The sequence below is a fragment of the Podarcis cretensis genome (genome assembly GCF_951804945.1).
Source record: "Podarcis cretensis genome assembly, chromosome: 15".
Lineage (NCBI taxonomy): Eukaryota > Metazoa > Chordata > Lepidosauria > Squamata > Lacertidae > Podarcis > Podarcis cretensis.
The window spans coordinates 26,026,176-26,051,042 of record NC_137185.1 but is presented as its reverse complement, the minus strand read 5'-3'; positions in this window follow the sequence as shown (position 1 = coordinate 26,051,042).

Below are 24,867 nucleotides of genomic sequence, written 5' to 3'. Positions count from 1 at the left end.
GTGAAATTAGTCATGGGGCCGTCTTCTGGGGCAGGTGGTGGCAAGATTTGTGGGGCTGCCACCAGCTGTAGCCAAAAGGGTGGGGGCATCAGGAACATGGCGTCCATCCTTGCAAATTTTGCGTCATAGGGCCAAGAGTGCAGCTTGAGGTGACATCGCCATCTAGTGGAAGACCCTGACGTTGGCTCTGCCATTTCCACTCCTTCCATCTGGGTACCCAGAGAAAACAAACCACTACAGCTGCAGCAGACAGAGTTTCTTGCGGTCCTTTCTATAAGTGCCTTCTTTGGGCAAGGAGCTTGTGCCTAGTCCCGGGGCCTTCCTGAATCTTGCTTCAGCTAGAGCACCACGGCTGAGCAAGGTTCTGAATCTGGCTTTCTCTGGACCAAAGATGACGCTGTAGATCCGAGCAGGGAACTTCAGGCCTGGGGGCCAAAGGCTGGCCTCAAGACCTCCATCCCAAGCCACATCCCCTCTCTGATTCTGCTTCACACCTTCCTTGAGTGTTTCCACCTGGCAAGAATGGGTCCTCAGAGTTTGATAAGGCATCTTGCTTTTCCAGTTTATACAGAAGGGTGTGTGAGCATTTGTAGAAACTAGACTGCTGCTGCTGCTGTTGTTGTTGTTGTTTAGTCGTTTAGTCATGTCCAACGCTTCGTGACCCCATGGACCAGAGCACGCCAGGCACTTCTGTCTTCCAATGCCTCCCGCAGTTTGGTCAAACTCATGCTGGTAGCTTCGAGAACACTATCCAACCATCTTGTCCTCTGTCATCCCCTTCTCCTTGTGCCCTCCATCTTTCCCAACATCAGGGTCTTTTCCAGGGAGTCTTCTCTTCTCATGAGGTGGCCAAAGTATTGGAGCCTCAGCTTCAGGATCTGTCCTTCCAGTGAGCACTCAGGGCTGATTTCCTTCAGAATGGAGAGGTGTGATCTTCTTGCAGTCCATGGGACTCTCAAGAGTCTCCTCCAGCACCATAATTCAAAAACATCAATTCTTCGGCGATCAGCCTTCTTGATGGTCCAGCTCTCACTTCCATACATCACTCCTGGGAAATAGACTGCTGTAGAAAGGTAAAAATTTGCATGTCTTGCTCCACCTACTTTTTCCTCTGGCCCCACCCACCGCTAACATGCTCAGAAAGAAATGCAGCCTTTGGGATGAAGAAGGCCACCCATCTCTCCCCTAGACATGGGATCATTTGCGTATGCAGATGAGCACATTACACTGTCATTTCTGCAAGAATACAGAGGGGAGGGGAGGAACTGACAGGTGTTTGTTTGTTCTCCACCTCCTCCTTGAATTCTCACAACAACCCTGTGAGGTAGACTAGACTGAGAGGCAATGACTGGCCCAAGGTCATCCAGTGAGCTTCATGGCTGAGTGGGGATTGGAACCTGGTCTAGCCAGGTCCTAGTCTGACATTCTAACCACTATGCCACACAGCTTCAGCTCATCTTTGTGGGGTTTGTCTCAGAAATAACTAGAAGAAGGTGCTAAATCATGCTGTCTAGACCTAGACCCTGTCTCTGGACTAGGGATGGAGTGCTGGTATTCAACTGACTTCACATTTAAAGATCATCGATCAATTTGGGCACGATCTACCCAAATCCATCACTTTCTTGCTCTGTTTTTCTCCTTTGCAAATGAGGACAGCCGGAGAGAAACTGCTGTAATTTTCCACTTGCACAGAGAAATGCAATCTCAGGGGGTGTCACGATTTCTCAATGCCCCTTGTGTATTCTTCCCTGTTTGAACATCTCCCCACCCCCACCCCTACATGTTCCCTTGAGAGCTTCCAAATTAGGCTAACACATCCATTCCCCAGAATCTTTCGCTTCGGTAAACCAGCGTCTCTCTTGTTTCTTTTTAAGCGGTCTCAGGGTGCAAATTAAGACAAAGGAAGCATTGCCTGGCCTTCACACGCATCCCAGACTAGGCTGAAATCTGTGCGCAGAGCAGTGCAGAGCTCCCTCTTTCTGACTCTCATTGTCTTCTGGTATGTGGCCCAGAGGAGACAGACATTCCAGGTGTCTGGTGGCAATCTGTGAAGTTGACCTGTAGCATAGATTAAATTTATTGCAATTTATTGCCAGACGGAGCTCGCAAAGATCTGTGTCTGGCAGGTGAGTGATGAGGGAGGCTGGCTCTTAGATATTCAAGCCTATTAAGCTCTTTATTTGGGGGCACATGTTAGATTCCCCACTCCTGCTCTTCCTCCTTTCTCTCCTGCTGAGCAAATAAAAAAGATCCACTCTTTCTGAAGTAGTTTTGAGCACATTGCCCATTTCTGCCCCCTTTGCCTTGTTGCTATGATCCCTGTTGGTCCATAGTTACAGGGAGACCTGCTACATACCTTTGAACAGAGCCAGCCCAAGACATTTTGCAGCCTGAAGCAAAGGACAAGGAGCTGCCTCTGGCCCCCATCCCAATTTCACATACAAAAGCAGGCTGGACTGGCAGGTGAATCTTGCTTTAATATTGGTAACAGGATTGTGTTCTCCAGTGCCCCTGAGAATAGCAGCTAGCTTAGGGGTTGCAGGAAGGGCCATAAGGAACACACAGCAATTTGCTCCAACACAGGGGAATGGCTGGGAGGAGGGGATATCTGCCTCCTGGAGCCTTCACCTAACTGTCCCCAATGGTAGAGCCGGCCCCATCTATGGAGAAGCAACTGGGTGCTAGGTGTGCAGTACCACAGGTAAAAATGGTACTGTTGCAGGGGAGATGAGGCTTGGCTGCTATGGCAGAAGCAATGCTTTTACAAATGCCCGTGAAGGGTCAATGTTCAGCACCAGAGCATCTGCTTTGCAGGTTCAGTCACCAGCATCTCCTGCTAGGTCTGGGGGAAACTGTGGCCTGAAACCCTGCAGACCTGCTGCCAGTCAGTGTAGATGATATTGAGTGAGAAAGACCAAGCACCATTTAATTCAGAAAAGGGCAGCTTTCTATATTTCTATGTGTGGTTCCGGAAGGTGCAACACATTAATATCCAAGACCTACTTGCCAATTCCCACTGAGATCCGTGGGACTTGCTTCCGAAGAGAACATGGATATGTATTGTGCACAGTTATGGTCTCCTCAACTCAGAAAAGATATTGCAGAGTCTGAAAAGTTTTTCTTCCTCTCTCATAACACTAGAGCTCACACACATCCAATGAAACTGAAGGCTGGATGTTAGTAGACTTCTTCATGCAGCACAGAGTTAAACCTTGGAACTCCCTCCCACAGGAGGCGGCGATGGCCACCAACTTAGATGGCTTTTAAAGAGGATGAGACCAAGTCATGAAGGAGAGGGCTATTGATGGCAACTAGCCATGATGGCTATGTTCTGCTTCCACAGTTGGAGAAAGCAAGGGGTACTACGTCACCCCCGCCATCACGTTGCCATCCAAAAGGCAGGTAAGAAGGCACCCAGCTTTGGGAAGAAGGTGTGAGGGCTCTGGCAAGGTCCTAGAGCCCCCCTACTTCCTTCTCAAAGCTAAAAAGGTAAAGGTAAAGAACCCCTGACAGTTAAGTCCAGTCACAGATGACTCTGGGGTTACGGAGCTCTTCTCGCTTTACAGACCGAGGGAGCTGGCATTTGTCCACAGACAGTTTTTCCAGGTCATGTGGTCAGCATGACTAAGCTGCTTCTGGTGAAACTAGAGCAGCGCACGGAAACACTGTTTACCTTCCCGCCGGAGCGGTACCTATTTATCTACTTGCACTTTGATGTGCTTTCGAACTGCTAGGTTGGCAGGAGCTGGGACCGAGCAACGGGAGCTCACCCGTGGCGGGGATTCAATCCACCGACCTTCAGTGGTTTAGACCACAGCGTCACCTGCGTCCCCTTTTTCAAAGCTGGGAAAGTGCTAACTAGACTTTGGGGAGGAGGCAGGAGAACTATAAGACCCTGTAAGAACTTCACGCCTCCTTCCCTAACCCCAGCACCTCACTTGCCAGGTTTTGAGACAGTTCAGTTCAGCACCCAGTGCATGCACACTGCTCACACAGTCCTAAACCTGGCCCTGGAGGCTGTAATGCTTCTGAATACCAGTTACTGGAAACCACAGGAGGAGAGAGTGCTGTCGTGTTCGGGTCCTGCTTGTGGGCTCCCGATTGGCCACTAGCTGGGCTAGATGGAAGGAAAACTCTCTCCCAACAGTTTCTTGTCACCCACACTTCTGGACCTGCAGCAATGTTTGTTCAGGCTGAAAAAGATTAACCAGCCCTTTCCAAACAAAGAGGAGATAAATAGACACATGGTGGAATGAGATTTCTTGTTTCTGTTTGCTTTCAAAGACCATTTACCTTTCTCCCCATTCAGTTGTTTTTCCAGAAATGGAGCAGTCCTTTCCTCTGGAGAATACAAGGCAGAGGGAGAGCGGGTGAGGGAGAAAGGATGGCATTATTTTATGGGATTCAGTGTGATTTATATGTTTACCTTTTGCTTTCTTCACTAACTCGGTTTAATAACCAAGTTAATCGTTCCTAATGCCTTCAATTAATTGCAGATCTTTTCAGTGCTCCATTTCCTCTTACCTGAAATAACATTTATACCTGATGCTCATTTGGGGCTCCTTAGTTTCACACCTAAACTCTTGAAATTAATCTTAGGGGGAAAGATAGATGTAGGCTCTGTGATATTTGTAGCAAGTTGGGTGGGTTTAATAAGAGGGTTGGGAAAAATTCATGATCAGCCTGTCAGTGGCTACTCACCACAATGACTATGGACCACCTTCACTGTTGGGAGATGCTATGCCTCTGTATGACAGTTGCTGGCAATCACAACCAGAGAGAACACTGTTGCTCTCAGGCCTTACGCTTCTGACAGAGGAGTAGAGCATAGCTGGCGTAGCTACTAGGCACTGGTAGCCTTACCCTTGATGAATTTGTCTAAATCTCCTTCACTGCCTCCTGTGAGAACAAGTGTCATAGTTTAACTATGTGCTGCATGAATAAGTGCTTTCTTTTAGCTGTTCTGATTCTTCCAACATCCGGCTTCAGTGAATGTCCATAAAGGTAAAAGGTAAAGGTAAAGGTACCCCTGCCCGTACGGGCCAGTCTTGACAGACTCTGGGGTTGTGCGCCCATCTCACTTAAGAGGCCAGGGGCCAGCGCTGTCCAGAGACACTTCCGGGTCACGTGGCCAGCGTGACATTGCTGCTCTGGCCAGAGCCAGAGCCAGAGCCGCACACGGAAACGCCGTTTACCTTCCCGCTGGTAAGCGGTCCCTATTTATCTACTTGCACCCAGAGGTGCTTTCGAACTGCTAGGTTGGCAGGCGCTGGGACCGAGCAGCGGGAGCGCACCCCGCTGCAGGGATTCGAACTGCCGACCTTTCGACCGGCAAGCCCTAGGCGCTGAGGCTTTAACCCACAGCGCCACCTGCGTCCCCGTGAATGTCCATAGGCTCTAACAAAGTCCCTTCATGTCACAAGATAGTACCAAACTTTTAGATCCGGCCGAATGTTAAGCAGAGCAGGAAAGGAATGTGAGGGAGAATGCCTTGGCTGGTATTGCATCCACAAATGCAGCGGTAATTTAAGATCTGGGACTCAGCTACATTAGTAAAGAAAAAGCATTTTATATGCGTTATAAGACTGTGACACCAGATGGCACTGCAGAGTCTCGTCTTTCGCCAATGTGATTTCCCATTATGAAGTTTGCAACGCGTTTTCCTAAAATGCTTTTTTTGATGTGTAATTCCAGTCTGGGGCGTGTTAGACAGCTGTGTGTATTGATTCAGTATCAGAGCACACCATTTTCTTCTTCCACATACACACCACCTTTGAATGCTTTACAGCGTTAAGATTAAAAACAAGAAACAAAAACAGTTTGTCAGTCTTTGTTGTTGTTGCTTTTTTAAAAAAAAGTGAGGCAGAAACGAAATGGTGTTTGCCTCTGCTGCCTTGATGCTAAACACATTTAATTAGGAATAAACACCATTTTGTAATGCAAAAAGCAAATAAGGGGGGAAATAGCAAAATCAGCAGAGGGGCTTAAAAATGAACATGCCCATGCCTGGCCAGCCACCCCCTGAGAATAAAAATCTTTTTAGAAATAAAAAAGAGACACAGAGACAGAGGGAGGGGAAACTGCACCCAAGTGTTCATACGGGGCCTATTTGCCAGTGTCCCCATCACCTGCCCCACTCTGGAGGCCTGGGTGTTGGACCCAAAGCCCACCCTTGTTGCATGTTATCAGCCAACCTCCCCACCTACTGCTTGTTTCTCATTATTATTACTACATTTATCATTCCAGCCCCTGTTGCTGTGACTAAATGCTGTGTGTGCACACCTTGAGCAAGAAAACAACCACCCTCTTTTGCTCCTTCTTCAGAAACAGGAGGAAGGAGAATGTGAAGTCATTACAGGAAGGTAAATATCCAATTATGTTGCTCCCTTGCACGGAAGCGAAGCAAGAACAGAGTTCCACTTCCAGAGAAAGATGATGTGTCCACCTCCGTGTAATTGAACTGGCTAGAAATGCTGACAGGAGTGCGTAGGTGGGGGAGAAGAGTAAGGAAGGAAGATGCATAGGATTTAAAGGAGGGGCCAGGGACCTCCTGTGGCCCTCCAGATGTTGTTGGGCTCTAGTTGGCTATTAGCAATGTACTACTGGCCACAATAGGTGGTGCTGTGGGTTAAACCACAGAGCCTAGGACTTGCCAATCAGAAGGTCGGCGGTTCGAATCCCCACGACGGGGTGAGCTCCCGTTGCTCAGTCCCTGCTCCTGCCAACCTAGCAGTTCAAAAGCATGTCAAAGTGCAAGTAGATAAATAGGTACCACTCCAGCGGGAAGCATTTACGTGCACTGCTCTGGTTCGCCAGAAGCGGCCTAGTCATGCTGGCCATATGACCCAGAAGCTGTACGCCGGCTCCCTCGGCCAGTAAAGCGAGATGAGCACCACAACTCCAGAGTCGCCCACGACTGGACCTAATGGTCAGGGGCCCTGTTACCTTTTACTAGCCACAATGGTTACGTTCTTCCTCCACTGTCAAAGGCATCAGGACTCTGAATACCCGCTGTCCAGGTCTGCAGGTAGGGATATCGCCACTACACTCATGTTCTGGCTGAGGGCTTCCTATAATGAGTATCTGGTTGGCCACTGCGAGATCAGAATCCTGGACTAAAATCCAGGCCACCTTTGGCCTGATCCTGTGGGCAGGTTCTTCTTGTGTGAATGCAGGTTCTTCTTGTGTGAATGCACAAATTCATGGACTATAAGGCTGTCCATGTCCAGCAGCCACAATGCCTACCTTCTCCCTTCACTGTAAGGGGCACTGTGCCTCTGGATACCAGGTTCACAGGTGGGGCAAGCACTAAAAAGCCTACAAACGTTACAGAAACAATTTTCTGCATTGTTTTTTGATGCTTCCTTGCCATCAAAGTGCATTGAAATTGACTACACTCTCGTCCATAATGGATAGCAGTAGCAACCGTTTTGTTTTTAGGGGAAGCCGAACTGTAGCTGAATGGAAACAGCGCTGCTTGCAATGAATGCAGGATGGGACAGAAAACTCTGCCTCCTGACGCCTCGAATTCATTACTTTAGGCTGGATATCGCCAGCCTCAATCAGCTCTTTGTCAGGGCTTCCAAAGAGCTTTGCACAGCCAACTGAATATGCCACTAAACAGCTGGTCGGCAGAACCTGCAAACCCCTTTTTGGCCAGCCTTTACCTGCCCTGCAGTTGATTAAATAGATGGCATCAGGTGTAGGGCAGCTGGGCATGGCTTAGCCAAAATAGCCTTGTGGGCCAAATGTTGAAGCCTAGTGGGCCTAAAGAGGGCTGCGGGCTGCAGGTTCCCCCCCAGCCGCTTTCAGGAATAAGCTGCCAAAGGCTGTATACACATCATACATTTAAAGCACATGACTTTCTCTCCCAAAGAATGCTGGGAACTGTAGTTTAACCCCTCGCAGAACTAGAGTTGCCCACACCCTTAACAAACTACAGTTCCCAGGAATCTTGGGGCAGTTGTTATGTGATTTTAATGTGCTTCAAATCTATGGTGTGTGTGCAGCCATAAGAAATGGCACTGAGCACTCTCTCAGGTGACCCTCCGGAGTGGAAATAAACATGTGCATAGAGGATCAAAACAGTTAACCATGACAGTTCAAATTGAGCCTCCATATTCAGTAGCAGTGTAGCCAGCAGCCCTGAAGAGTCTGGAGGAGATAGTGGTTCTCATTGCCATGTGTCACATGGCGTTCTGAATGAGGAGTAAGCAGAGTTGCACAGATGGGGCGCATGCTGATACTGTGCCCCAATCTCGGCAGCTGTTGCAACTTGGGAGCAACTGGGTGCCCTTGTTCCACCTCCCCTCACTAAGCCCAGCTCAGAAGTGGAGAGGGGAGTTTCTAGGTAATGAGATGCAGCGCAGGCCAGACTCCCAGCTTCCCGAGGGGACTCTGAGCACAGAAGGCGGCAAGACAAAGACCCCCGCTCTCTGAGCTTTACCTTCCCGCAGAGCAGCCGAGGCAGAGCTCTGAATGCTGATGGAGCCCATCAAACAGCAACTGCCAAAGCTGGTCTGTGGGCTGTCGCTTTGCGGGCAAAGCTCCCCCCTCCTCGCCCCCTCAGCCTCTTGCAGCTGCTGCCCTTGGCAGCCATCTTTGCCGAGGCTCAAACAAAGACAGTGTCAAAGGCAACTGGCACCGACAGCCTGGCCTCTCACGTCCTCAGGTCAGGTCTGGTCGAGTATGAAGGCTCTGGGAAGATGGAGGGGAGGAAAACAAGCAGTTCCTCTGAGCTGAATCACCACAAAAGCAAGGCAGACGTGTGTCTCTGCATTTAAATGGAGGAGGTTGGTGGCCCTGGAGCTGAGGGCTGGAGCCAAACCTACACAGGGCTTGTTTTTCAGCCGGAACTCTCTGGAACTGTTCTGTCACCTTTCAGGTGGGCGCCGTTGCCATTCTAAGAAAATGAGGGAGGTGTTCATGGTGAATTCTGGCACCTTTTTCTCTAGTAAATTAGCACCGGTTCTACAAATGGTGCCCAAGCAATGAATTAGTTCCTAAACAGTGCCAACTATTTTTGCAGGACAATATTCCTGGAACAGCGGACGAGAAGCTGTGAGGCAATAACTCCAGCGCAACAAGATCAATTGTTTACATTTTTAAAAACTCCTTTCCCCTCGAGGAGCTCAAGGCATGGATCTCCTTCCTGCCCCCAATTTTATCCTCACCTCAACCCTGCAAGCTAACTAGCCAGAAAGACATTGACTGGTGCAACTGGGTAGGAAGACAAAACAGTGAGGCAAGATAATGGAGCTTGGGCGGGAGAGGCAGGTGAATAAGGAAATACAGATCATCCGGAGGCCTCCTCTGGCAGGCTGACCACCTGAAGGACCCAGATGCTTATAATGTATGGCATGGAGAGAGTGGATAGAGAAAAGTTTATGCCGCAGTCATAAGACTAGAAGTCGTGGGCATCCAATGAAGCTCAGTGATGGACAATACAAAAGAGGTAACTTCACTAAACATAGCACAAGGTCTCCTGAGGTGGTGAGGGTCTTTGCTGGTGTTTTGGTGCCAGGTGCCATTTTCAATCAAGATGCTGGACAAAAACATGGTTTTGCTCATTATTTTGTGGTGCCACAAGTCAAAACTCACTATTCTTAGTACAGTGGTACCTAAGGTTAAGTACTTAATTCATTCCGGAGGTCCGTTCTTAACCTGAAACTGTTCTTAACCTGAAGCACCACTTTAGCTAATGGGGCCTCCTGCTGCCGCCGCACCACCAGAGCACAATTTCTGTTCTCATCCTGAAGCAAATTTCTTAACCTGAGGTACTATTTCTGGGTTAGCGGAGTCTGTAACCTGAAGCGAATGTAACCCGAGGTACCACTGTACATGAAAAGTCTTTTCTGTTCCTTTGGAATGTCGGTACCTACAATTCCTAATAAAAGAATAGAATAGAATAGACTTTATTTGCATAGCCGACAGGCCATAGCATCACAAGACAAACACCAACAAAAATAAAACTTGGCAAAGGTAATAAAATAATAATATCCTAATAAAAGGCTTCTGGGTTTGTTTGTTTTTACAAAAGTTATTTTAAACATTTTTTTCAATTCATTATACCGGTAGTTAAAGTATGGAACTTGCTCCTGCAGGAAGCAGTGGTGAACACCAACTTAGATGGCTTTAAAAGAGGAGATGGCAAATTCATGAGGATAAGGCTGTCAGTGGCTACTTGCCATGATAGTTACCATATTTTTCGCTCTATTGGACGCAGTTTTTCCCCTCCAAAAATTGAGGGGAAATGTGTGTGCGTCCTATGGAGCGAATGCAGGCTTGTGCCATAGCCGCGCGCAACCCCTCCGGCAGGGAGAGGCTGCACGGGGCTATGGCTTCTTTAGCCCTGTGCAGCGTCTCCCGGCAAGGAGAGGCTGCACGGGGCTAAAGGGGAAGCCAAAACAGCGAGCGGGATCCATCCTTGCCTTCCATCCCGCTCGCTGCCTTGGCTTGTTCCATAGCTGCGCGCAACCCCTCTGGCAGGGAGAGGTTGTGTGCACCCTGCACACTGCTCTTTGCGGCTGGGGGGGAAAATATTTTTTTTCTTGATTCCCCCCCCCAAAAAAAAAAATCTGGGTGTGCCCTATGGTCCGGTGCGCCCTATGGTGCGAAAAATACGGTATACTCTGCTTTCCAGTCAGAGGCAGTAATGTTTTTGAATACTAGTTGCTGGAAGCCACAGGAGGGGAGAGGGCCCTCATGCTTGCCTCCTGTTCCTGCATGCATCATGGTGGGCACTGTGGGAACAGGATGCTGGACATACAACGGGCAAGGGAGATTTGACATAATATACAATTCGCACCATGGGAAAAATTATGGAGGGAACATTTACAGCATGTTGTATGTTGAAAGAGAATTATATGAAAATGGTGTATCATTGGTACCTAGGTAAAGGTAAAGGTACCCCTGCCCGTACGGGCCAGTCTTGACAGACTCTGGGGTTGTGCGCCCATCTCACTTAAGAGGCCAGGGGCCAGCGCTGTCCGGAGACACTTCCGGGTCACGTGGCCAGCGTGACATCGCTGCTCTGGCGAGCCAGAGCCGCACACGGAAACGCCGTTTACCTTCCCGCTGGTAAGCGGTCCCTATTTATCTACTTGCACCCGGAGGTGCTTTCGAACTGCTAGGTTGGCAGGCGCTGGGACCGAGCAGCGGGAGCGCACCCCGCCGCAGGGATTCGAACCGCCGACCTTTCGATCGGCAAGCCCTAGGCGCTGAGGCTTTAACCCACAGTGCCACCTGCGTCATTGGTACCTAACACCTACTAAATTAGCAAAAATGTATAGAACTGCCACAGATACATGTTGGAAAAGTAAAGGGTATATTTTACCACATGTGGTGGATGTGCAAAAAAAAAAAAAAAAAAGCATATTGGGAAATGATTTATAGTGAGTTGAAAAAAAAGTTTAAAATAACTTTTGTAGAAAAAAAAAACAAAAACCTGAAACTTTTTTGTTAGGAATTTTAGGTCCAGAAATACCTAAGGATCTAAAAAGACTAGTTATGTATGCTACAATAGCTCTGCGGATACTACTTGCCCAAAGATGGAAGGAGGACAATTTACCTACAAAAGAAGAATGGCTGATAAAGATGATGGATTAAGCCAAACTGGCAAAATGACCAGGAAAATCAGCTATCAAGAGGACAATAAATTTAATAAAGCATGTGGAAACTTTATAAGTTACTTGAAAGAATATTGTAAACAACTGAATACAATTGGAAGGATTTAAAAAAAAAAAAAAACACTTGCCATGAAGCAAGAATGATAATAAAAATTGAGATTTAAGAAAATACGGAGAATATGATAAGATGAAGTTTGAAAAGAATATCTGGGGAAATTACGGAGGGCTGGAGGGAAGTCCAGGGATTCTGAGAATCGTACTTGTAAAATGATTAATATTTGTGTATGATGATAAATGTGAAAAGTGAAAATGAATTTAAAAAAAATTATGTTAAAAAGAGAGAGAACAGGATGCTGGACTAAGATGGTTCACTGGCCTTATCCAACTGGTTCTTCTTATGTTCCAAAGTCTGGCTCAAAGCCTTTCCCAGAAGGCTTGTGAAATAGTGCAAGCAGGCAGACAATCGGCACGGCTGAAGTAGTTGGTGGAGTGAGGCAATGCAACTAGGGATAGCCACCAAGATGGTACCTCCCAGCTTGTGTTGGACTTCAACTCCCAGCAGCCCCCAGGAAGTTGTAGTCCAGCAACATCTGGCAGGCAACAGGCTGGGAAAATCTACTGTAGAAAGGCAAAAGCTTGAGTGACCCAGCCTGGACTGAGGGGATCTGGGTTCAGATTGGATCTCAACATGTTCTGAGGTGCAACAGATACTCCTTTTCCCCTTAAAAGGCACAAAAGACAAGCTGGGGCTGGGTAAGGAGGCATAAATAACAAGCTGAAGAATTTGCAACTTTAGGAACATTGCAACCCTATCCAAATTAAAATATGATAGGAGACAGACTAAAATAAACATCAGACAAACTGGTTTGTTGAAAAAAAAATGGCTGTATTTATAACCTTTGGGAACAGCAAGTACCAGAAGACTGTATTTTTCTCTTTTTCTTGAATGTCCTTGTGAACAGTTTCCGCCCCCCACCCCCACCCCTTCTCTCTCTGTCCTCTATGATGGTTCGTCTTCTTTCCCTTTGTTAGTTCCCTTTCTGGATGACTGTCGATGCTTATATAAGTACGTCTCTGCAGGCAACCATGCTTACATTTTTAGTTATATATTTATTTGCAAATCGCCTCCCATCGCAAAGGGACATCATGGTGGTTTGCAGAACAATAAAGCAGCAACAAGAACATGACACAAAATGTAACAATTAAGTTCCATGGCAATGGAAGCACCGTCAGACATCAGTGTCAATTAACAGTAGCCACAGAGGCCACAAACCAGTGGGAATAAGCCAGGAAAGTCTCGGGTGAAGAAATATGTTTTTAATTGCTGGCAGAAGCAGCCACCAGTAATCACCCACCTGCTCTTCACATATAAAAGGAGGAGGAGCCTTAAAAAAAAATAAGAATTGGTGAAACAAAAGGCTCGAACCAGAAGAGAATATTTGAGGTAGCCACTGCCCTGTTTGCATATAAAGCATGCCCTCCAAGTGTCCCAATTTTCCAGGGACAGTCCCAAAGCAAGTATCCAAAGAGAGGAAGAGCAGTCAGCTGTTGTAGAAAAACCTGATAGAAGAAACCTCAGGAGCCTGGAGGTGTCCAAGCGTGAAATTACTCAGATCTCCTTCTTTTGCAGACCTGGAAGGTAGTCCCTTCCACCACAGAGGTCCGAGTCCACCATTAGATTAAAGTAAGCCCCTCACACTAGATTAAAAGCTGCATGGGGAAACAGCCTCCATGCCCCAACACTCAGAGAGGTCACCTCGAATCAGGATCCAGCTCATTCTGCTGTCCACGACTCCAGTTCTTCCACTGAGCTACCTCCTTCCTTGGCTAGAAGCTACCCTCTCCATCTCTGCTTACAGAATCTTCATGGAAGTGAGTCCTACCACACATGGAGGTTGGGCCAGGGTTCATATTGGCCACCATTATTTATTGATTTATTGCATTTCTATCCCACCTTTTTCTCCAAGGAGCTCAAAGAAGCACACATGGTTCTCCCCTTCCTCATTTAATCCTCACAACAACCCTGTGGGATAGGTTAGGTCAAGAGGCAGTGACTGACCCAGGTCACCCAGTAAGCTTCATGGCTGAGCTTTGAACCCTGGCCTCCAAGGTCCTACTCTAACCACTAGACCACCCTGCCTTTTCTGGAACAAATTGGTTCAGCTTGAGTGTACTGGGGGAAAGTCATAATAGAAGGGGAAATCTTGATTAATTTCTCTTTCAGACACACACACATCCCCCACAATTGAGGTAGTAAAAAAGGAAGTCAAGAAAAAGTCATTCCTGAGGCATCAGCAGCCAGCATAGATGCTTCTTCATATAAATTGCCCTCATATATTATCCCCCACCCCTCCTAAAATACTTCAGGGCCAAGACAAGTCGCTTTTATAAACCCTGCAGATTGATTTTTCCAGCGATGTTCTCCCACCCCGACATCATGATCAGGGTTCATTTATATAAATTATAGTGTGATTTATTTAATGACCCTCTCTGAGCGGTGTAAATTCCACAACTTCTGAGCAATTTGTTAGGGAACTTCCAATTAAATCACCTATGGGGCAGGGAGATACTGTGTGCAAGAGCCAGATGGCAGAGAAGGGGGCTGGAGAGGGGGAGGCGGGGGGGGGGTCGAGGATGCAAGAAGGGGTACCAAAGCAAAGTGAAGGGATCTGTGTCAGTAAATGTATCAATCACTAAGTACGTGTGTGTGTGTGTGTGTGTGTGTGTGTGTGTTTAAATTATATCTATCCCACTTTTCTTTGGAGAAATCGAAGTAGCTAACCATAAAAATATTGCAGTTGAAACAAAATATTCAAAACAAAACTACTACAGCAACAGATGACAAAATATTTTGCAAAACAAGGTGAATAACTCAGTGGTTGAGCACATGCTTGGCATGCAGAAGATCACAGATCCGCCAACCCTCCAGATGTTTTGGATGCCAATTCCTATCAGATCCAGCTGTTCTGTCCATTGATGTAGTCCAAAACATTTTGAGGGCACCAGCTTGGCAAATGCTACCTGAGGCCATGAAGGAGGTCCAGATTTGAGTCATGGGGCTTCCTATCTCACTGCTCTTTCCCCTGAAAAGAACGGGATGCATGTCAATTCTGTTCTTCTTTCTTTAGCAGGCAGTGATCTTTACAGTTTAGTAGTTTTGCCTATCTTTTTAATTATCTTTCAACTTGCTAGCTCTCTTAAGAGGTTTCTTTTCCCTTAAATCAAATGGTGGTGTGCCAACATTACACCTGTCGCAGTCTTAGTGTGCTAACAGCATGGATTCTATCAAATTCACACTGTCCAAAGCAATATGGAAACAGAACTGTTATTCGAAAATTGCACGTATCTGAATTTTGCAATGCAGTTCTCCTGCCAACGTATACAAAAATACATGTATATGGAGAAAATGTGCATAAAAATTAAAATATTAATAAAAATATAACATAAAAAATGCATGATATTAGGGGAAACCGATTGCAAAAAATGTGTATTTTATTCACAATTGCAAATAAAATGTGTTTATTGGAAGAAATTCACACTGAAATGCTGATGCATATCTACTAGGACTTTTATTAAAAACAGCAACAACAACCACAACATGTGGAGAACTGAATTTAAGATTAGAACAATGAGAAATTCAAAGAACCAATCTTGTCAGATACCTTCATGCCTAGTCCTGGGTCTCCCTGGTCCTAATCCTATCCTCCAGCCACTAAGCCATGGTGGCTTTGACAGTCACCAACTAGGGAACTTTGGAAACTGCCACCTCTCAAAGGCCCAAGGAATCTCAGCAGTCCTTCCCATTGTTCAGTTGAAAGCAGCAATGGCTGCCAGAGCACGTTTGAGGGTGTAATGAAGATGTAGATGGAAAAGAGGTAGCCAAGTCCAGAGCGAAGGATTGGGAAGAGCTTGGAGCTGCAAAGTGTGTGCAGCCAGCCCAGAAACAAAATCCACAGCTTCCCTGTAAATCCCAAGGACCTGGAAAGAGAGGCAAATAGGAAGTGTGGAAATTATCTGCAACAAACCCATGGCAATTCTCTCCCACATGGAAAGCTCCTAGGAATGAACAATAGCTAGCACATGCCTTCCAGATACCCTGAATAGCCTCCTTCCAGTTATTTTAATACAAATCTTGGCGTGTAATTAATTCTGGATCCTTCCCTCCTCCCCCCCCTCTTGATTTGATTCATTGCACACAGGTGCTATAGTGCTCTTTGACAGCCTTGTAGCATTTATTCGCTGTTGCCATCCCTCCCTTCATCTTAGCGGAGGAGAGATCTGCAAGCTGGGTGGAAGTCAGCTGGAACTAGCTTCTATCCCGCCCCAGCCCCACAGGAGGGAATACGATCAATTTGACATGCACCACCATGCCAGAGTTACAGCTGGCAACCCACGATGGGGTTGGCCCGCTGAGCAGGGAGCTCCACACAGCCCCACAGCCCAAGACTGAGCTGGAAACCAGGTGTTTCTGTGCGATTGTAAAAGCACACCTGAGCTCTAAAGAAAGAACCTCTGCAGGGTGTGTTTGGAATATGAAGTTAGTGAGTATCTGTTCCAAATGTCCCTGACAAATCATTGTTCCTATTTAGTCCTGGTTTTTCCCTCTCTAAACCAGTGTTTCCCAACCTTGGGCCTCCAGCTGTTTTTGGACTACAACTCCCATCATCCCTAGCTAGCAAGACCAGTGGTCAGGGATGATGGGAATTGTAGTTCAAAAACAGCTGGCGGCCCAAGGTTGGGAAACACTGCTCTAAACAATGTTTGTGTACATATCAATCCATTCAAGTCCCTTGGGATTGTCCTGTGTTTCTAGAAGTTAAATATTGCAGTGGGGGGTTACAGCTGGTGCATATTGACTCCTGGTGCAGACCCTCCAAGTGACCCTATTTTCCAGGGACAGTCCTGGATTTACAGGAGCTGTCCTGGTTTCCAATTTGATCCCGGAATGTCTTGCTTTTCCTTAAGATGTCCTTATTTTCTTCGGAGAAATGTTGGACGTTATGCTGGTGTGCATGTACATACAGTGTACCTCGGGTTAAGAACTTAATTCATTCTGGAGGTCCGTTCTTAACCTGAAACTGTTCTTAACCTGAAGCACCACTTTAGCTAATGGGGCCTCCCACTGCTGCCACGCCACCTCTGCACAATTTCTGTTCTCATCCTGAAGCAAAGTTCTAGCACTGAGGGCCTTCTGGCGGTTCCCTCACTGCGAGAAGCCAAGTTACAGGGAACCAGGCAGAGGGCCTTCTCGGTAGTGGCACCTGCCCTGTGGAATGCCCTCCCACCAGATGTCAAAGGGAAGAACAACTACCAGACTTTTAGAAGACATCTGAAGGCAGCCCAGTTTAGGGAAGCTTTTAATGTTTAACAGACTACTGCATTTTAATACTTTGTTGAAAGCCGCCCAGAGTGGCTGGGGAAAGCCAGCCAGATGGGTGGGGTATAAATAATAAATTATTATTATTATTATTATTAGGTACTATTTCTGTGTTAGCGGAGTCTGTAACCTGAAGCGTCTGTAACCTGAAGCGTCTGTAACCCGAGGTACCACTGTACATGGACAGAAGGAATAAGAAGAGCCTGCTGGCTCAGCCCAGACAAGCCCATATAAGCCCAGCATCCTGTTCTCACAATGACAAACCAGTGGGAAACCTATAAGCTGAACCAGAGAATGGGAGCCCCCCCCCCCCCCGCTCCTGTAGTTTCCAGCATCTGATATTCAGAAGCATATCTGCCTTTGACTATGGAGACAGAGCATAGACATCATGGCTAAAGGTAAAGGTACCCCTGCCCGTACGGGCCAGTCGTGACCGACTCTAGGGTTGCGCGCTCATCTCGCTCTAGAGGCCGTGAGCCGGCGCTGTCCGAAGACACTTCTGGGTCACGTGGCCAGCGTGACAAAGCTGCAGCTGGCGAGCCAGCACCAGCGCAGCACACGGAAACGCCGTTTACCTTCCCGCTATAAAGCGGTCCCTATTTATCTACTTGCACTTAAGAGTGCTTTCGAACTGCTAGGTGGGCAGGAGCTGGGACCGAACGATGGGAGCTCACCCCGCCACGGGGATTCGAACCGCCGACCATACGATCGGCAAGTCCTAGGCACTGAGGTTTTACCCACAGCACCACCCGCGTCCCTTGACATCATGGCTAGTAGACATCAAAAGCTTTATCCTCCATGAATTTGCCCAGTTCTCTTTTAAAGCTATGTTGGTTGGCAACCGTTACAGTGGTACCTCAGGTTGAGTACTTAATTCGTTCTGGAGGTCCGTACTTAACCTGAAACTGTTCTTAACCTGAAGCACCACTTTAGCTAATGGGGCCTCCTGCTGCTGCTGTGCCACCGGAGCACGATTTCTGTTCTCATCTTGAAGCAAAGTTCTTAACCTGAAGCACTATTTCTGGGTTAGCGGAGTCTGTAACCTGAGGTACCACTGTATTGCCTCCTGCAGGAGCGAGCTCCAAAGTTTAAATATGCGCTGCAGTAAGAAGTCCTTTGTCCTGGATCTTCCAACATTCTGCTTCATGAAATGTGCACGAGTTCTAGTGTGCTGAGAGAAGTGAGAGAAGCTTTTTTCTATCTACTTCCTCCACGCTAGGCATAATTATGTCAACTTCTATCATGTCACCGCTTTCTCGCCTTTCCTGTAAACTAAAAAGTACCAAATGCTGCAACCTTTCCTTACAGAAGAGTCGCTCCATCCCCATAATAATTTTGCTTGCCTTTTTCCGAACTCCAGTGGTTTGGTATTTTTCCATTCAACACCCCTACCCAGCCTAATACCCATCACTACCTCTCCAGATACTAAAAGCTGCTGTGTTTGTCCTAAGCAGAACCAGATCCATTTTGAGTTCGAACATTTTTATTCAGGTTTTTTTTAAGTACGAACATATGGAGAGCCCTGTGGAATTTAACCAGGTGCCCATCAAGCCCAGCATCCTGCTTCCCACACTGGCCAACCAGATGACTACAGGAAGCCCACAAGTGGGACATGAGAACCAATGTCTTCTCAAATTTATTGTTCTCCAACAACTGATGTTCAGGGGACTACTGCCTTCGATACTGCGGTTAATATAGCCATCATGGTTAGCAGCCAACTGGGTTGGCGAGTGAATCTTGGGGCACTTTCCAGACTGCCACTATTTTCACCTATCTTTTTTTAAAAAAAAAAAATTATTTGCAATTTGCAATTATCTACATTTCCATAGTTTTACAATCATTTTAACATTTCAAAACTCGACTTCCTTCCTCCTCTTTCTGCGCTTCCTTAAATTTATATTTATCATTTCTTGCATATTCTAAATTAGTTGGCATTCTGCCTAACAATAAAAGTTTCATTCTGCTCCAAATTTGCAAATTTTAATATCTTCCCAGGTTTTTCAATAATCATCTTTATACAGAATTATATTATTTGCTGTTAACCATACATCTAGATACCTGACCTTCCTTTCGATCTTTAGACCTGACACATCTTGTAATTTATTTTAACTCTCATTATTCATATTTTTTAACAAGAGTTTGGTTTTTATCTTTATTTATCTTAAGACCTGCTACATCACCAAAATTTTTAATCTCTTGTAATACTTTCGGAATTGACTCCATTGGTTCCTCTACAGATATCACCACGTCATCTGTGAATGCTTTTAATTTATATTGTCTCTGTCCCACTCTTATACTTTTAATTTCTTGATTACATCTTATTCTTTGCGCCAATGCTTCTAAAAATAATACAAACATGAAGGGTGACAATGGGCAGCCTTGTCTCGTTCCTTTAGATATTTTGCAATTCTCAGTCAGGACGCCACTATTTTCACCTATCATGAAACTCAGGTCGCAGCAATTAAAGTGGATCTGAGCTCTTGTGCAACAATTGCCTGATTTGGCGTTGTATCAAACCTACCCAAAAGTAAATCAGAATGAACACTCAATAAGCAGCATGGGTGAATGCTCCATAAACAGGTAATCTGGAAGTGGCCTTCCATCAATATGGGGGCACCTAACCTATCTTGGCTGGTGCACCTCTGCCTGAATTTCTCTCACATTTGAATATGCCCTACAGGCATGTCCAACAGGTAGATTGTGATCTACTGGTAGATCGTGGGGTGTTCCTGGTAGATCCTGGTTGACTTTGGCTTCCTAAAAAAAGCTCCACAATTTTGGGTAGATCACTGCCAGTCTTTTTACGACAATGGGTAGATCACTGCCAGTTTTTTTATGCTGTGAGTAGATCGCACTCTATTGGGAGTTGGACGTCCTTGGACGAGTAGAAACTAGCCTGCTATACTGTATGGGGGGAGAAGCTGGTAAGGAAAGGATCCCTGGTGTGATAACAGGGGTTCCATACCTGCCAACCATCCCTATTTTCCCAGGCCATTCCCAGAATTACAAGAAGCCATCCCGGCTTCTGATTAGATGCCGGAATGTCCTGGGGATGAGCCAGCCCTGGAGCAGCCGACTCACATGGCACCAAACGATGTGTGTCCCAGTTTTCATCAGTGGAATGTTGGAGGTTCTTATTACCTCCTTTTTAACCTGTGAAGTGCCAAAGGGCCTAGAGAACAGCATCTTTGCCTCTTGCCACCATCTCAGGCCTTTGGACTGTTTCCTGTTACAGTCCTCATAATTGGGAGAGGAAGCCCAGAGAGGAGGGAAAATGAAACGTCCTCCTCTCAGCTCTGCCCTTGTCCTCCCTGCATTGTCTATCTTTTTCCCCCCGTGGGTGCACACTCGCTTAATTTAATTCCAGAAGCGGCCGTTCAATAGATCTGCTAAGTGAAATTGTTTCAAGGAAGGTTAAATTTAGGTACTGAACCTCGACTTCTTGCTAGGCTCCCGTACAGAAAAAAGAAAGGGAGAGAGAATAGCGTAATAAAGTATCTTGCCATCCACCTGGTTAACAAGATGCCGTTTCATGCTTGACAACAGACGTCTCGAGAGTAAGGAGGAAATATTCTGAGAGAGCTAACTAGCTAGCTAGGCTCTTGTCTTGATGAAACGCTACGATCCAGTCCTAACTGCAGTAAACAGACTGAGCAGAAAACAACAAAACCAGACTCATTAGCACTCTCCAGAGTCTCTCTGCCTTTCGTGGTTCATTTAGAAGGGTTCTCTTCACTCCGAGGTGCTTCTCGTTCCCTGCAGGCAACATGCTGTTTTACAGCCAAGCGTCTTCTTTCAGAGGGCTGGAGAAGAAAAGATGAAGCTGTTGTTATAGCAACAGGGACAGCATCCCTGCAGCTCCTCCTACCTAGGGCACCATCTTTCCATCTCGGGTGCATTTGGAGACCAAGGGAAACGTTGGATTTTGCCAGTATCCAGCAGCCAGAGTAAAAAAAAAAGATCCTTTTCACCTCAGCCATGAACTCGCCAAGGGATCATTGGCAAGCTGTGATCTTTTTTAAGCCTGCAATATAAGGATAATAACACAGGGATGCAGCAAGGGCTGCTGAGCTAAAATGTATTCTGTAATGTGTATTGAACAGTACAGAAGAGCTACAGAAATTATTATCATTCTTCTTGTGGCTGTAACCAGAATTTTCCGGGTTGTGATCAGATATAGCACAGACAAATTTCTCAAAATGTGCTAATGCTGGGGAGTGGGGTGTAGAGTCCCTTTGATTGTGGTTTGGTCATCAGAAACTTTGAATAATCTTCTATTATTGTTGCTGTGGGGACAGCAACAATAATAGGAGATTATTCCATTATTGTTGGGAAAGGAGGGAAATCTAGCCCAGTTTTCATGTAAAGGTGAACTTACCTAATTGTACTTTCCAAATCCATGCACGCTCAGAAATGCAACCATTGTTTGAAAATCGTACTTCTCTGAATTTTGCAATGCAGTTATTAATGTCCACCAAAACACCTCCCTTAAGGTGAAATGCGTGTTTAAAAGATGAGCATATTAGTGAAAATAACTTACAAAAAATGCATTACATTACGGGAAATTGCTTTGCAAAAATGTGGTTATATTTGGCGAAATGGCATACAAAAATGTGCATATTATGAAAAATTCACACTAAAACTCATGTTAATTTTCACGAGCACTTTTTTAAACAAAGAATTTGCAAGCTATTGCAGAACTGAACATAAAGCTGAGAAAAATGCAAAACTGGAAGAAACCAAATTTAACAGATTTGGCTATCCCTACTGGAAGGTGGTCTGTGGGTATGTCCACATTAGTGTCTTGAAACACAGCAACATCTTTCCCAACCCACTGCATTTCAAGCTGTATGTGACCACACTCACTCCATACATTTAAAGCACTATGATACCACTTTAAATAGCCATGGCTTCCTGCAAAGAATTCTGGGAGCTGTAGTTTGTTGAGGGTCTGTGGTTTAACCCACAGGTGGCGCTGTGGGTTAAAGCCTCAGCGCCTAGGGCTTGCCGATCGAAAGGTCGGCGGTTCGAATCCCTGCGGCGGGGTGCGCTCCCGCTGCTCGGTCCCAGCGCCTGCCAACCTAGCAGTTCGAAAGCACCTCCGGGTGCAAGTAGATAAATAGGGACCGCTTACCAGCGGAAAGGTAAACGGCGTTTCCGTGTGCGGCTCTGGCTCGCCAGAGCAGCGATGTCACGCTGGCCACGTGACCCGGAAGTGTCTCCGGACAGCGCTGGCCCCTGGCCTCTTAAGTGAGATGGGCGCACAACCCCAGAGTCTGTCAAGACTGGCCCGTACGGGCAGGGGTACCTTTACCTTTACCTTATTACTCTCACAGAGCTACCATTCTCAGAGTGGATTAACATTCATAGAATCATAGAACTGTAGAGTTGGAAAGGACCCCAAGGGTCATCTAGTCCAACCCCCTGCAATGCAGAATCTCAGCTAAATCCCTCATCTCAGGGAACTCTGAGAATTCTCAGAGTGGCCAATCAATCCCTCTTCCCATGGCACTCTCTGATGGTAAAGGGTTCTCCTAACACCTTTCAGCACCCTTAAGAAACTGCAGCTCCTAGAATTCTTTGGGGGAAGCAGACTTGTTTTAAACCAGGCATCCCCAAACTCAGCCCTCCAGATATTTTGGGACTCCAACTCCCATCATCCCTGACCACTGGTCCTGTTAGCTGGGGATGATGGGAGTTGTAGTCCCAAAACAGCTGGAGGGCCAAGTTTGGGGGTGCCTGTTTTAAGTGGTATCATAGAGTACATAAATGTATGACCTACGTGAATGTGGCCTGTGACAAACATCACGGAAATGTGGCTTCGAAAGCTAGCCATGAGATATTAGAGATATTACCACCCGCACATTTTCACTACGCAGATACTGGTGGTTTTAAACTATTTAGAAGAGTTTATATTCTTTCTCTCGTGGAAGCGGTGAACAATGATGAAGTTGTTGTTTTAAAGATGACTCACCAAACTGTGACGTCTCGGTCAAAAGGTTTTATTCCCTGACCGGGTACAAGCCTTACGGTAGCAAAGATATTTTTCAACTGTTAAAATAAACAGCAATTAACAGCACACTTTCAAACAAAAGCTCTCTTATCTCTCACACATTGTAAATTACAGCGACAGTCCTTCAGCAGAATTTACAGGCAATACTCTTCGGACAGACACAGGCGTCTGTGAAAACGAAGCTGGGTGGTCTTGTTTTTATTGGCACGTCCAGCTGATGCTAATTAAGCTCAGAGTGCCACTCCCATATATAAAGGAAAACTCTGGAACCTTCTAGAAACTTTCTACTTGTTTCTGGCAGAATGATTCCCTAACATGAGATGCAGAGTAAGAGGTGATACAAAAATACCCCAAGATGGCTGCCATTGCGTCAAGAACATCCAACTCCCAACTGCAGTGTCTCCAGTCTGTGAATCTAAAAAGAGCTTGCCAGCCAGGCTGGTTTGAGGGTGTTTGAAAGAACAAGGAAGGGAGTCCAACTCCCAAGGAAAGTGTCTGATAAATAGTTCAGTGTTTAACTTAACAAGGGAAGTCTTTGAGCTGTAGAACTTTTGGCATTTTCCTATGATCTGGAGACACGTGGGAGAGAGACGCATTTTCCTCTTTTGGAGAACCATTTTTCAATGTTACGCATCTCTCTTTATGAAGGCCCCCGCTTGGCTGGGGCTGATCTCCTTGACACTTTGAAGATAGTGGCTGCTCTTGAATGGCTTTTGGAATGAGTTTGTTTAATGAAGCTCTGGAGGCGGAAACAGTAACGCATTTCAAATGCATTCATGGCCTTTGCAGTTGCTCTGCTAATCAGGGAAGCCTTTGGGGCTAAACAAGCAGCTTTACAGAGCCAACCAGCCTGCCTATTTTCAGCCTGAACAAAGTGTTTCCTTACCCTATATTTAATATATTCTCTCTCTTTTTTAATCCATTTGTTCAGCTGGTTCCATCAGGCATACCGAGCAGCTGCCTTAGATGGCAGGTTCGGAGGGAGGATTTTGGCAGCCCCCTCCAGCTATGCCTTCTGAGAGAGCCAGTGTGGTGTAGTGGTTAAGAGCGGTGGACTCGTAATCTGGTGAACCGGGTTCGCTTCCCCGCTCCTCCACATGCAGCTGCTGGGTGACCTTGGGCTAGTCACACTTCTCTGAAGTCTCTCAGCCTCACTCACCTCACAGAGTGTTTGTTGAGGGGGAGGAAGGGAAAGGAGAATGTTAGCCGCTTTGAGAATCCTTCAGGTAGTGATAAAGCAGGATATCAAATCCAAACTCTTCTTCTTTTTCTTCTTCTGAGCATCCACCTTCCCCCCTAATTCCCTTCTGTAGGAGGACAGAACTATGTGTGCCACACAGCCAGTCCAGTGCTCCCTGAGAAAGCCCACTGCTCTCATATGTGTGGGCATGGGGATGCAGCCCCATCCCCAGTGTTGAATTCAGCTGCCCATCTGGTTGGCTTCTGTACATGAGGGTTGCCTTTGTGTCTGTTGCTTCAGGCCACAAAATGTCTTGAACATGTCCTGCCTCCCATGATGCCATCTGTCTTTTTTAAAAAAGGAGTGACACAGAGAATTTAATTCAGATTTACAATACTTTTGTCCAACTGAAGCAGATGGCTTGGGGTCCTGTGTTTCTCAGTGTTTGGACCTTGGGGTGGCTTTTCATGTGACCTCTGAGACCTTGATGGAAATTTGAAGATAGACAACAGCAGTGGGGATATTACTGGCCCAGAGGTGGAAAGAAGACAAAGTTCCAACCAGACAGGAATGGCTGATGAAGATGGACTATGCCGAAATGGCGAAACTGACTGGGAAAATCAAAAACCAGGAAGAGAAGAATTTCAAAAAGGAATGGGGAAAATTTACA